Source organism: Pseudochaenichthys georgianus, unplaced genomic scaffold, assembly GCF_902827115.2.
Source record: "Pseudochaenichthys georgianus unplaced genomic scaffold, fPseGeo1.2 scaffold_2153_arrow_ctg1, whole genome shotgun sequence".
NCBI classification, from domain to species: Eukaryota; Metazoa; Chordata; class Actinopteri; order Perciformes; family Channichthyidae; genus Pseudochaenichthys; species Pseudochaenichthys georgianus.
In genome coordinates, this window is record NW_027262815.1 from 10,422 (window position 1) to 22,253 (window position 11,832).

Below are 11,832 nucleotides of genomic sequence, written 5' to 3' on the forward strand. Positions count from 1 at the left end.
GGGGGGGGTTATCTGCTGGTGGACTACCTGAGAGATATACAGCAGGAGAACACGCCGTCCACCGCGGAGAATAAACAGAAGGACAACCATGCTCCGGGGTCTTCTTCGCTGCTTTTGGTGTATTTTGTGGCGGCAGCACCGCCACTTACAGGCCTGGCATATGTACTACAGCGTTTCCAGTGGTCTCGTGTGAACGGACACGTTTATGAATCGAATGCGTGTGAACGGAAGACTTTTTTGCGTTTGCGTATGCGTCCTTGTGGGGCCGGGGTCTAAGCCAAACTATATCCGGTCACAGAGATCTACTATTTTAAAGTAAGGTCAACACATATCGACCCTAAATATAGTCTATATTAAGAACGAGAAAAGTCTTAACATATACATATATATCGTTTTTTGTGAACATATGACAAATGTGTGAGGGTGATGACGTCAGAGCATCGTCCTATGTGCCGGGCTTAGCCCCGGACAGCCCCAGACCAATTTAACCACTGGGTATTTGTGAGGGAGCTCCTATATGGCATTACCCCGCTGAAGCTCACCAAAGTTTAATATATTTCATGGTTCAAAGTTTTGTCAATTGTTTTGTTTATTGGTCAAATACTGGTTTCTGAGGAGTTTTACTGGAATGAAAGAGCACAGAAGCAGCATACTGCATTACACCTGACCTTCACAGAGAGGTTGAAGTTCATGTGAAGAGGAGGCTTCAGTAGTCTGTCTGCACTCTGTTTAGTTGTGCTATCTTACAATCAATATAGTAAATGTGAGGTAAAGTGTGTCGTAACCGGTTAGAACTCGAAGTTGCGATGAGGTCTTAAAATGTATGGAAAGGGTCTTAAATAAGGTCTTAAAAGGTATTATATTTGACTTCAGGATTCCTGCATATACCCTGTAAATGAATGGCCAGTGAATGAATATACATGTGTTTACTTATCTATTTGGTGTAATATTATTAATTTATAGTCCAATATTATCCTATAAGTATAAGTCAGTGAATTAATCTAATCTCTTTGTTTTTCCACATTTGTTTTCAGTGATGCAGTTGATGCCACTCAGCCTGTCTCAACAACGCCACGACCATCCACCCAGCCATCCCCACCCTCACATCCACAGCCGTCTACTTCCACTCAGCCTGCCTCAAGAAATCCATGACCATCCACCTAGCCATCCCCACCCTCACATCCACAGCCGTCTACTTCCACTCAGCCTGCCTCAAGAAATCAACGACCATCCACCCAGCTATCCCCACCCTCACATCCACAGCCGTCTACTTCCACTCAGCCTGCCTCAACAAAGCCACGACCATCCACTCAGCCATCCCCATCCCCACCCTCACATCCATCAACGTCTGCTTCCACTCAGCTAGGCCGTTCCACTCGAATGGTTTCTGCTCCCCCTCCTCAGCTATCATCTTCTGATTCTGAGACACCCAAAGAGCTGCCATACAAAAGGAAAGGGAAAACATCTCTAAAACCAAGGAAGCGTGGCCGAGGTGGGTCTTCCTCTTCCAGAACAACCGAGGAAGAACTCAGGTGGCACAACAGAGAGGATAAAGACCGAAGACCAGAGCCATTGAGGTACATACCAGCCAGGATCCCAGGCCCAACCGTTGACAGCACTGCAGCATGGTCTCCCCTCTCAATTTTCAGGCTTTTTTTTAGCACTGGCGTGGTTAATATAATCATTGCGAACACGAACGCCCACGCCCTGAGGAGATTACAGGCAGGAAATAAATATCTTTGGAAAGTGCTGACTACAAGGGATTTTTACACTTTCCTGGCCATTATAATTTTCACAGGCCTCGTCCACGTTCACCAACGATCGGACTACTGGAGGAAGAAATTGCCGTATTACTTCTCATTCCCAACTGATAGGATGTCCCGGCAACGCTTTGAAGCCATCATGTGGTCTTTGCACCTGAGCAACCCTGAAGAAGACGAGGAAAACGATCGCAAAAGGAACACCGCAGAGTACGACAGACTTTTCAAAATCAAACCCCTGTACACTGACATCATTGCTGCCTGCAAAGCACATTTCCAGCCCTATCAGAAGATTTCCATAGATGAAAGGATGGTTGCTTCCAAGGCCCGCATCAGCATGAAGCAGTACATGAAAGACAAGCCAACAAAGTGGGGATACAAACTGTTTGTGCTGGCGGATTCCTAAACGGCATACACCTGGAATCTTTTTGTGTACACAGGGAAGAGTGAGTTCACCAAAGGCAAGGGACTCAGCTACTCCTCCGTGATGGACCTCCTGCCACTCCGTCTGCTCAGTGGGGGCTACACACTCTTTGTGGACAACTTTTACGCCAGCCCCACCCTCTTTGGGGATTTGTCCACTAAAATCAAAGTGAATGACCTGCTGCTGCTGAATGCATCATGGGGCAAGTAACTGGAAACAGTTTTAAAAGTTATTACATCGTTTCAGATAATAATGATAATTCATTCTATTTAGGGGCGTCTTTCAAAGCACCCAAGGACACCTTACAATTCATAACATATTCCAAGGAAAGGTTTTAAGACAGTACAAAGAATGCAGTCAGGGTGATGTTTTTTATGTGTGGTGCATATGAGAGAGCTTTCCAGAATGACACCAAGATGTTGTGTTTGAGTTCTTGATAAGCCATGAAAACAGTAAAATAAGTGTCTCCTGTTCACCAAAACATACCCATCTGTTATGGAAAAATAAAGTATTCCAAAAGTAATCTGAATACTATTTATAAAATTCTGGGCTATATAAAAATCGCTGGCCCGCGATAGTGTCTATTGGTTACATTTCGGCCCTTGGACAAATGTAGTTGGTGATCCCTGACCTACAGTGTAGTTTTATTGTATAGTGCGTTGGTACAGTTACATACACACACAGCTACACTTACACATACACACATACCCACACAGCTACACTTACATACCTACACAGCTACACTTACACCTACACACACACACACACACACACACACACACACACACACACACACACACACACACACACACACACACACACACACACACACACGCACCTACACTTACACACACCTACACACACTCACACAAATATTTGTAACATTTAAATTTTTTTAAGAAATATTTTAATTTTTTTAAGAAATTTGTTTTTTGTTTTGTTTGGGTGGAATGAATACCTATAGTGATGATTCAATGTAATACAATGATTTGTATAGTCTGGTACCTGAAAAAGGTCAAATGGCACTGATGGAACCAAATGTGCCCAAATGTGCCCAAAGCTTATTCCGCCTGGACTTTATTTTCATAAACCTCTCTAAACAGGTCAAATGTCACTTGTTTTGCCTCAATCTTGATACAGGGTACTTATTATATGTTATACTTTAGATTTCTAAAGCTTTTAGGCTACTAACCCATCATTCAAGGTTGGTCTTCACTATAAGTAATGGGTTTTCTTTAGGCGGAGACAGGAATTTACATTGTTTTGCTATGTTCCATCTGAATTTACTCTGACACAGAAAAATATATATTGATTCTGACACTTCTACATCCAACTCACAGATGTAACCTTGCTTTGATAACAAAGTATTCATATACACATTTTAGAAGTGAAGTTATAGTCATTTGTTCTGGGCATGTCATTTTCGAGCCTGAAACCTGAAAAACAGGCTCGGGGTTTAACAGGTTAATGCCCACATAAAATCAATTTCAAGGACCGCCTACTTCCATCTACGTAACATAGCAAAAATCAGGCATATCTTGCCTCAAAACGATGCAGAGAAACTAGTCCATGCATTTGTTACTTCTAGGCTGGATTATTGTAACTCTTTATTATCAGGGAGTACCAAGAAGTCAGTCAAGTCGCTTCAGCTGATTCAAAATGCTGCAGCTCGTGTACTAACCAGAGTTAGGAAAAGGGACCACATTACTCCTGTTCTGGCTGCCTTACACTGGCTGCCTATAGAACACAGGATAGAATTTAAAATTCTTCTTCTCGCCTACAAAGCCCTTAATGGGCAGGCGCCATCTTACCTTAAATAACTCATTATACCCTACTGTCCTACTAGGGCATTGTGTTCCAAGAATGCAGGGTTGTTGGTTGTTCCTAGAATCTCTAAAAGTACAATGGGAGACAGAGCCTTTTCTTATCAAGCTCCACATTTGTGGAATCAGCTTCCAGTTTGTGTTCGGGCGGCAGACACCCTATCCGTTTTTAAGAGTGTGCTTAAGACCTTCCTTTTTGATAAAGCTTATAGTTAGGGCTGATTAGATTCAGCCCCTAGTTTTGCTGATATAGGCTTAGTTTGTCGGAGGACATCTTACTTCTTCCTTCTCTCTGTCTATACCTGTGTACTCTCATGTTCCGATTAACCCAGCTTCCCCAAATTTATTTCTTTTTGGTGTCTATATATGCCGGGACCATCGGTCCTGGATGGATATCCTTGTGGATTAATCTTCCTATTATACACACATGCATTTCCAAACATTTGGACTACCTATGTTGCAAATGTATTATCTTTTCAATTTACACACGGCATCTATTGCACGTCTGTCCGTCCTGGGAGAGGGATCCCTCCTCTGTTGCTCTCCCTGAGGTTTCTCCCATTTTTCCCTTTAAACTGTGGGTTTTCTCCGGAAGTTTTTCCTTGTACGATGTGAGGGTCTAAGGACAGAGGGTGTCGTATTGTCATACTGATATTCTGTACACACTGTGAAGACCACTGAGACAAATGTAACATTTGTGATATTGGGCTATATAAATAAACATTGATTGATTGATTGATAGCCCCCATTGTTCTGTGTGTCAAAATGAAAGACAGCCCACACACCTATCACTCATCAAACCGTGGGGTCTTATCATTACGTGTTGATTTCTATCAACACGTAATGTTGTATCGATGTTGTACACAATGTTGTACACAATGTTGTACACAATGTTGTATAGAGATGTACTACAGCAAAAGCCAGAAGACATTATCAAAGATGTTCTATTGGGAAGACGATCACTACGTGACAAACGTTTTCAAAACTGTTTCTAGTCTTCTGTATTCTTGTTTTTGGCGTGAGAATAGTTTGGGCAGCGTGAGATCGTGAGATTGAGAGTGAAAGCGTGTGTCACATGCCAGCTGAGTGAGAGTTGGCAACCCTGCCTTTGTAGGGCTGTCAGTCGATTAAAAATATTTAATCGCGATTAATCGCATAATAATAATAATTCCTTACATTTATTATAGCGCTTTTCCAGTGCTCAAAGCGCTTTACAGATACACAGTACACATAATTTTTATACATGCAATGGTCACTGTGGACAATACCCACAGGAGCAAGTTCAGGTGAAGTGTCTTGCCCAAGGACATGCTGGCATGATTGTCCATAGTTAATCGCGATTAATCGCACATTTTTTATTTGTTCTAAATGTACCTTAGAGGAATATTTTTCAAGTTTTTAATACTCTTATCAACATATGAGTGGACAAATATGCTTTATGCTAATGTTTATTATCATTTGAACAATGACAAATGTGTGTGTGTGTGTGTGTGTGTGTGTGTGTGTGTGTGTGTGTGTGTGTGTGTGTGTGTGTGTGTGTGTGTGTGTGTGTGTGTGTGTGTGTGTGTGTGTGTGTGTGTGTGTGTGTGTGTGTGTGTGTGTGTGTGTGTGTGTGTGTGTGTGTGTGTGTGTGTGTGTGTGTGTGTGTGTGTGATGGATCGTTGGAGCTATGTGCAACTCAAGACATATGCTCGAACGGGAGCTGCCTGGACGCTGCAATCATGTTGCACTATCCGTGCTGAGTGTGCTGACTTTTCGTACAATGTCCCACTGTCTGGCTTCCTGCATAAAGTCAAGTGCTCGGCGCAGTTGTGTGGATAGAGAGCTCCTCTGTTTTCATTTAAACGGCTCCTTATATCCGTTAGCGCAGCTAGCTAGCTAGCACCAGATGCTAACAACAACAATGCACGTAAGGTCTCTCTCTCGTCGCTCGGGCCACACATACATACACACACCCTCCCGGTCCTCCCGATGGCCAGTCGGTGCCTGCCGGTGAGCATGGAAGTGTGGTCTGCCACAAGCGGGCGGCAGGAGCGGGGCAGTCAGCATCAGCTTGTAGATGGTATTTTAAACTCTATGCGCTCTGAATGTACAGGGCGGCCGAGGAAAAAAAATACACATGCGTTAATCGCGTTAAAATAATTAGTGGCGTTCATTTTCTGTGTTAATTTGACAGCCCTAGTCCTTTGTGAAATTTCTTTTTTGACAAATGTTATCAAAATAAATCAAAAATGTTTAAATAGATGGAGCAGGATATTTTCATGCATGTTCTCAGGATAAATCATTGCTGATAATACTGAAACATGACGTGAGGTGAGTCAATATGTATGAGGTGAAAGTGAAAGAAAACAAGTTTAGGATGATTCTGAAATGTTTTATATATTTGTTGGAACATTTCCAGAGTGATCCATGACGGCACACAGCACGGTGTCACTCACAATGACGGTGAACGGCTCTGACTAAAAAGAGCCTTCTTAAAAACACAGAATATGACAAAACACCAACAATCAACACTAAATCAGAGCCAGTTCCAATCCCATTTGTATAATGACATACTGTACATAAAACAAAAAGGTTTATTTTCTCATACATCTGTGCAAAGATCCCCAAATTCCCTCGAACACCACCACCGACAAAGTGCATAACTGGAAGAACACTGTATGCTATGCATATATTCAACACTCACATACTGGAGGTTTTACTAAAGCAGTAAGAGGAACAGTAGGAGTCATTATATGACAACATCCAATGGAATTAGCTTAACATGCACCTTTTTTATAGTGTCCTTTTTCGCCTAGTATCACTTTTAATAGGCTTATAATGCAGTCTTTATTTGCTCTTAAAAGTGATACTAAGATTTATGTATTGGAAAAAAATACTCGGGACACAGCAGGACTTCGTTTTCTCACCTAAAGCGAAAAGTACTTTAGTGAATTTTAACCTAACTCGAGAACTCCTTTTCAAGTGTACTTGGATCCAGGCCTCGGTGATGTGAAAGCCTCCTTACAAAGACATCATCTGTTGGAGGGTTACACTCTGTACATCTTTCCCTCCTTAATGCACTTTGGGCACCAACTCAATCAAAAAGGCTAAAGCTAACTTTAAATAAATGTCTCTTACACTTTAATTATTTAAAGTTTTTCAGTGCAGCTAGGTGCCTTCTCCTCTGCAAAGGCCCCTCTTACTTGGGGGGTTCCCCAAGGCTCTATCCTGGGCCCCATCCTCTTTTTATTGTATATACTGCCCCTAGGTTCAATCCTCAGAAAATGTAACATTCCCTTCCACTGCTACGCTGACGATGTTCAGATTTATCTGCCTCTCAAAGGAAATGACAAACACTCACTACAGCAGTTGATGGATTGCCTGGCAGAAATTAAGTCCTGACTGAGCAGACATTTTCTTAACCTCAACGAGAGCTGGAGGTTGGACCCCAACCTCCAGCCTCTTCTGTTGACATTCTGGATCCTCTTAAAACAAACATCCTCCCCTCGGTCATGAATCTTGGAGTGACTTTTACTAACACTTTAAAATTCGACAAGCCGGTCAGCAGCGTAGTGAAATCCTGCTTTTTTAAATTAAGAGTATTGGCGAAAACCAAGTCTTTTTTATCTTTGAAAGACCTGGAGAGAGTTATCGACGCCAAATGTGACCTCGATACTCGATTATTGCAACGCTCTATACGTGGGTATGGACCAGGCCTCAATTAAACGCCTGCAGCTAGTGCAGAACGCAGCGGCACGTCTCCTCACTGGCCACAAAAAGCGTGACCAATTCACCCCAATTCTGGCCTCATTGCACTGGCTTCCAATTCGGTTCCGAATTGATTTTAAAATCCTTTTATTTGTTTTTAAAGCACTAAATGGGCTGGCTCCGGCCTATATAGCTGAACTCCTCCAGCGCTACACCCCAGCCAGAGCGTTAAGGTCTGCTGACCAGCTGCTACTGGTAGTGCCTAAAACCAGGCTAAAAACCAGAGGGCACCGAGCCTTCGCGGCGGTTGGCCCTAGGCTCTGGAACACTCTGCCCCTCCATGTGAGGTCGGCCCAGACCCTAGGGGTTTTTAAATCAAAACTAAAAACTCACTTCTTCTCCCTGGCCTTCTAATCGTAGCAGAGCACGACTCATGACACTTCCCTGTGTTTGATTTTTATATTTGCTGTTGTAATTTATTGTCTTCTGTTTACATCGGTAGTAATGTGTTATTTATTATCTGCATGTGCAGCACTTTGGCTCGACCGAAAATCGTTTTTAAATGTGCTGTAGAAATAAAATTTGATTTGATTTAATGTTGGTAATTATCTTTCAGTTTCTTTTTGGAATGACTGATCTGTACAGAGGCCACCAGAGGACGCTGCTCTATTCATTTCAGTCCTTGACAGCGGTCTGTCTGTTCTGGATCAACAACGTGTCACATGTTCTGAATTGACCAATCAGAATCGAGTATTCAACTAAGCATAAAAGATTAAAGGCAGATAAATAAAAATGTACTTGAATAAGTTTACTAGAAATTATCCAAATGAAAACTCTACAATGAAATTGAATGTGAAATGACATCCCAGTATAAGTAGACAGATGCTGCCCTCCTCTCACACAGGTGTTGCTCGTTCAGCTAAATTGGCAGGGAGTCTACAAATGGTGCCACTTCCTGTGTGATCTAGATCATTCAGTCATGGGGACTCAACTCTACCTAGGTGTGATAGTCGTGGCTCTTTTTGCAACGACTGTTACCAATGCAGGTATGCTTAGCACATGTATGTAAACATCTGCTTTTGTTGGGGAATGTAGGGAAATATATAATAATGATTTGTTTGCAGAAATCAAAGTACAGTGTGGAAAAGACTCCATAAGCATTACATGGACGATCCCCTCGAGAATGCGGCAATATGCAGCTCGTCACTTCCTCGGAAACTGCATGCCATCCAGGTTTAATGTTCTGCCGAGGGGAGAGGGGAAAGCTGAGTTTAACTACAAACTAGATACACTTTTAAGAGCAAATAAAGACTGCATTATAAGCCTATTAAAAGTGATACTAGGCGAGAAAGGACACTATAAAAAAGGTGCACGAGGAGACTACCCATGTTTGTAAGGTGTCATGTGTTACGTTAAGCTAATTCCATTGGATGTTGTCATATACTGTAATGACTCCTACTGTCCTGTGCTTTAGTAAAACCTCCAGTATGTGAGTGTTGAAGATATGCATAGCATACAGTGTTCTTCCAGTTATGCACTTTGTCGGTGGTGGTGTTCGAGGGAATTTGGGGATCTTTGCACAGATGTATGAGAAAAGAAACCTTTTTATTTTATGTACAGTATGTTATTATACAAAATGGGATTGGAACTGGGTCAGATTTAGTGTTGATTGTTGGTGTTTTGTCATATTTTGTGTTTTTAAGAAGGCTCTTTTTAGTCAGAGCCGTTCACCGTCATTGTGAGTGACACCGTGTTGTGTGCCGTCATGGATCACTCTGGAAATGTTCCAACAAATATATAAAACATTTCAGAATCATCCTAAACTTGTTTTCTTTCACTTTCACCTCATAAATATTGACTCACCTCACGTCATGTTTCAGTATTATCAGCAATGATTTATCCTGAAAACATGCATGAAAATATCCTGCTCCATCTATTTAAACATTTTTGATTTATTTTGATAACATTTTAATTACACGTAAAAAAAAGAAATTTCACAAAGGACACAAAACAACATTTTCAAATAGAAAGTTTACTAAACTCAATCAAAACATATTTATTATTTAGTTAAAACCAGATTTTGTTTGCATCAGATCATTATCAAGCAAGTTTTTGTATAACATTATTAGTTCCTTAATATACAGTATCTCTAAGTGAAGGCAAAATAAATGTCATATTGACAAAAAATGTCTTGAATTGCAATAATGTTAAGCCATATTTATGCATGACGGTGTAGTAAACCGGCGCCCCTCCGTTACAAAGCACCGTCTGTACAGACTGAACTACTGCAGCCTTGATCCACTACACAGTATATACAGAAATCAAATCGGGGGGGGGGGTCCCCAATGACCAATACACCTAATTAAAGCTGAACTACGTGATGAAGACCATTGTTTCTGTGTTAGCTGATTACTTTGTAGAATTCTGTTGAGTATTAACTAATTGCGTGAGTGAGGGTATTAAAATAAATTCGTCAGTAACAGTGGCAGCTCCAGATTAATTTTTTGGGTAATCTATGGTAGGGCTAACCCATACAGTGGTGGGGCTCAAGTCAGTATTTGCAATGTAATTCCATACACGCTATATCGCCCCCCTTGACAGTGAAACGCCACGCGTCAGGTTTAGATTATTCCCCTGTCTCAATCAAAATGGAACTGTATGAAATAAAACTGCACATTTGCATTTTGATCTGACCGCGGCCGCGCTGATATAATGCCAGAGAATTTTCACATCTTTAGTGTATAAAACTCCCCCACTACTTATTATTCCATGCACCCCTCTTCTAGCATAAGCCTGAATGGTCTCTACCATATTGCATCAGTAACGTGCACTTGTTACAGCAGGATCAGTTTGTGTGTTGTGGACACGACCCGTATATTTTCGCAAGCCGTGTTCAAAGTTTAGCTTATTATTTACTTTAACATCATTTATGGTGGGGCTAAGCCATTTCTTGGTATGGCTGTACAGTAGCTACCCCAGCCATACCCCAGCGCCGCCACTGAGTGTATCGTAGTGCCAAGTTTTATCATAGTATGATTTTTCATTCGATCAAATGTGGCTATGGAAATGTTCAAGATATTAAATGTGCCTGGAAAAAGTAGGCCTATGGTATTAAGGGGGATCCCAGAGTTTGTTTTTTGTAAGTTGCCTTTATCTGTTCAGTCGCTTGAAATACTTTTTTGTATGCTGGTTATGCAAAAATTACAGTTTCTCTCCTAGTTCAATACATATTGGGGTAAAGCATTGTCTCTTTAGTCATGAAGAAAAACATATTTCAGCTAAGGTGAAGAGTGATAGAGTGTATTATGTACCAAGAATCAGTCTGCAATTTACAGAGTTAGACGATTACATGTTGAACAAGTCCATACACAAAACAGAAAGGGCCAATTGAGTATAGTGCTGAAAAGCTTTGAATCCATTCTCTTTATCGTTCAGCCATAATGTTCTTTGGAAAATTACTGAGATTAGCCTTGACCTGCTTGAAGAATACAGAATACAAATACTTACATGATAAGCATTAACTGTTAAGAGCTCTCGATTGGAAATTTGAACAAAAAGTTTAATGTAAACATATTGCTTTCAAATATTTAGTTTGATCAATATTTCTGGGAAATTGACACAGGAAAAAAGTTCATGACATTGACTAGACCTGGAAATGTTCCCAGAAAGAAGACAAGGTCATCAAGATTCAGTAATACAGCTTAGTTTAAACCATTTCACACAAAATAACTCAATAATTTCAGAACTTCAATTAAAAACATTTTTTTTTTTATTGGCCACATACAATCTGAAATGCAAAGAGAACCAAGAATAAAAACCAAATTCAGATTGAAGAAACCAGTCAGCGAAATGGATCCATTCCTGTTGGGAGAACAAAGTTTAATATAGCCGTTCAGAATACATGTATATTGCAATACGAAACCCTTACCTTCAGGAATTCACATCTGTGATGGTAAATGGCCCAATGACTGCTTTGTGTACCATTCCATGTTTCTCTGCAACAATATATATGTTAGTACAGTACAAGCCAACCAAACAAGTGTAATACAGCAGAAGTTGTGTACATACCTGACGCAACACTCCTCTGCCTCCTTGACTTGCATTTCGATTCACAGCAGTCACAAAGATTGCTCTG

The 11,832-nt window shown here is 41.1% G+C and overlaps 1 long non-coding RNA gene across 1 annotated transcript; it reads right to left on the bottom strand.

Annotated features, from left to right (window-relative positions):
- Positions 1-11,448: 11,448 nt before the first annotated feature.
- On the bottom strand, positions 11,449-11,832 carry LOC117441918 (uncharacterized). The gene is made up of 3 exons (XR_004551462.2): positions 11,766-11,832; positions 11,626-11,692; positions 11,449-11,558 (listed from the first exon to the last, which is right to left on the bottom strand). It is a non-coding gene; the product is annotated as an uncharacterized lncRNA (long non-coding RNA).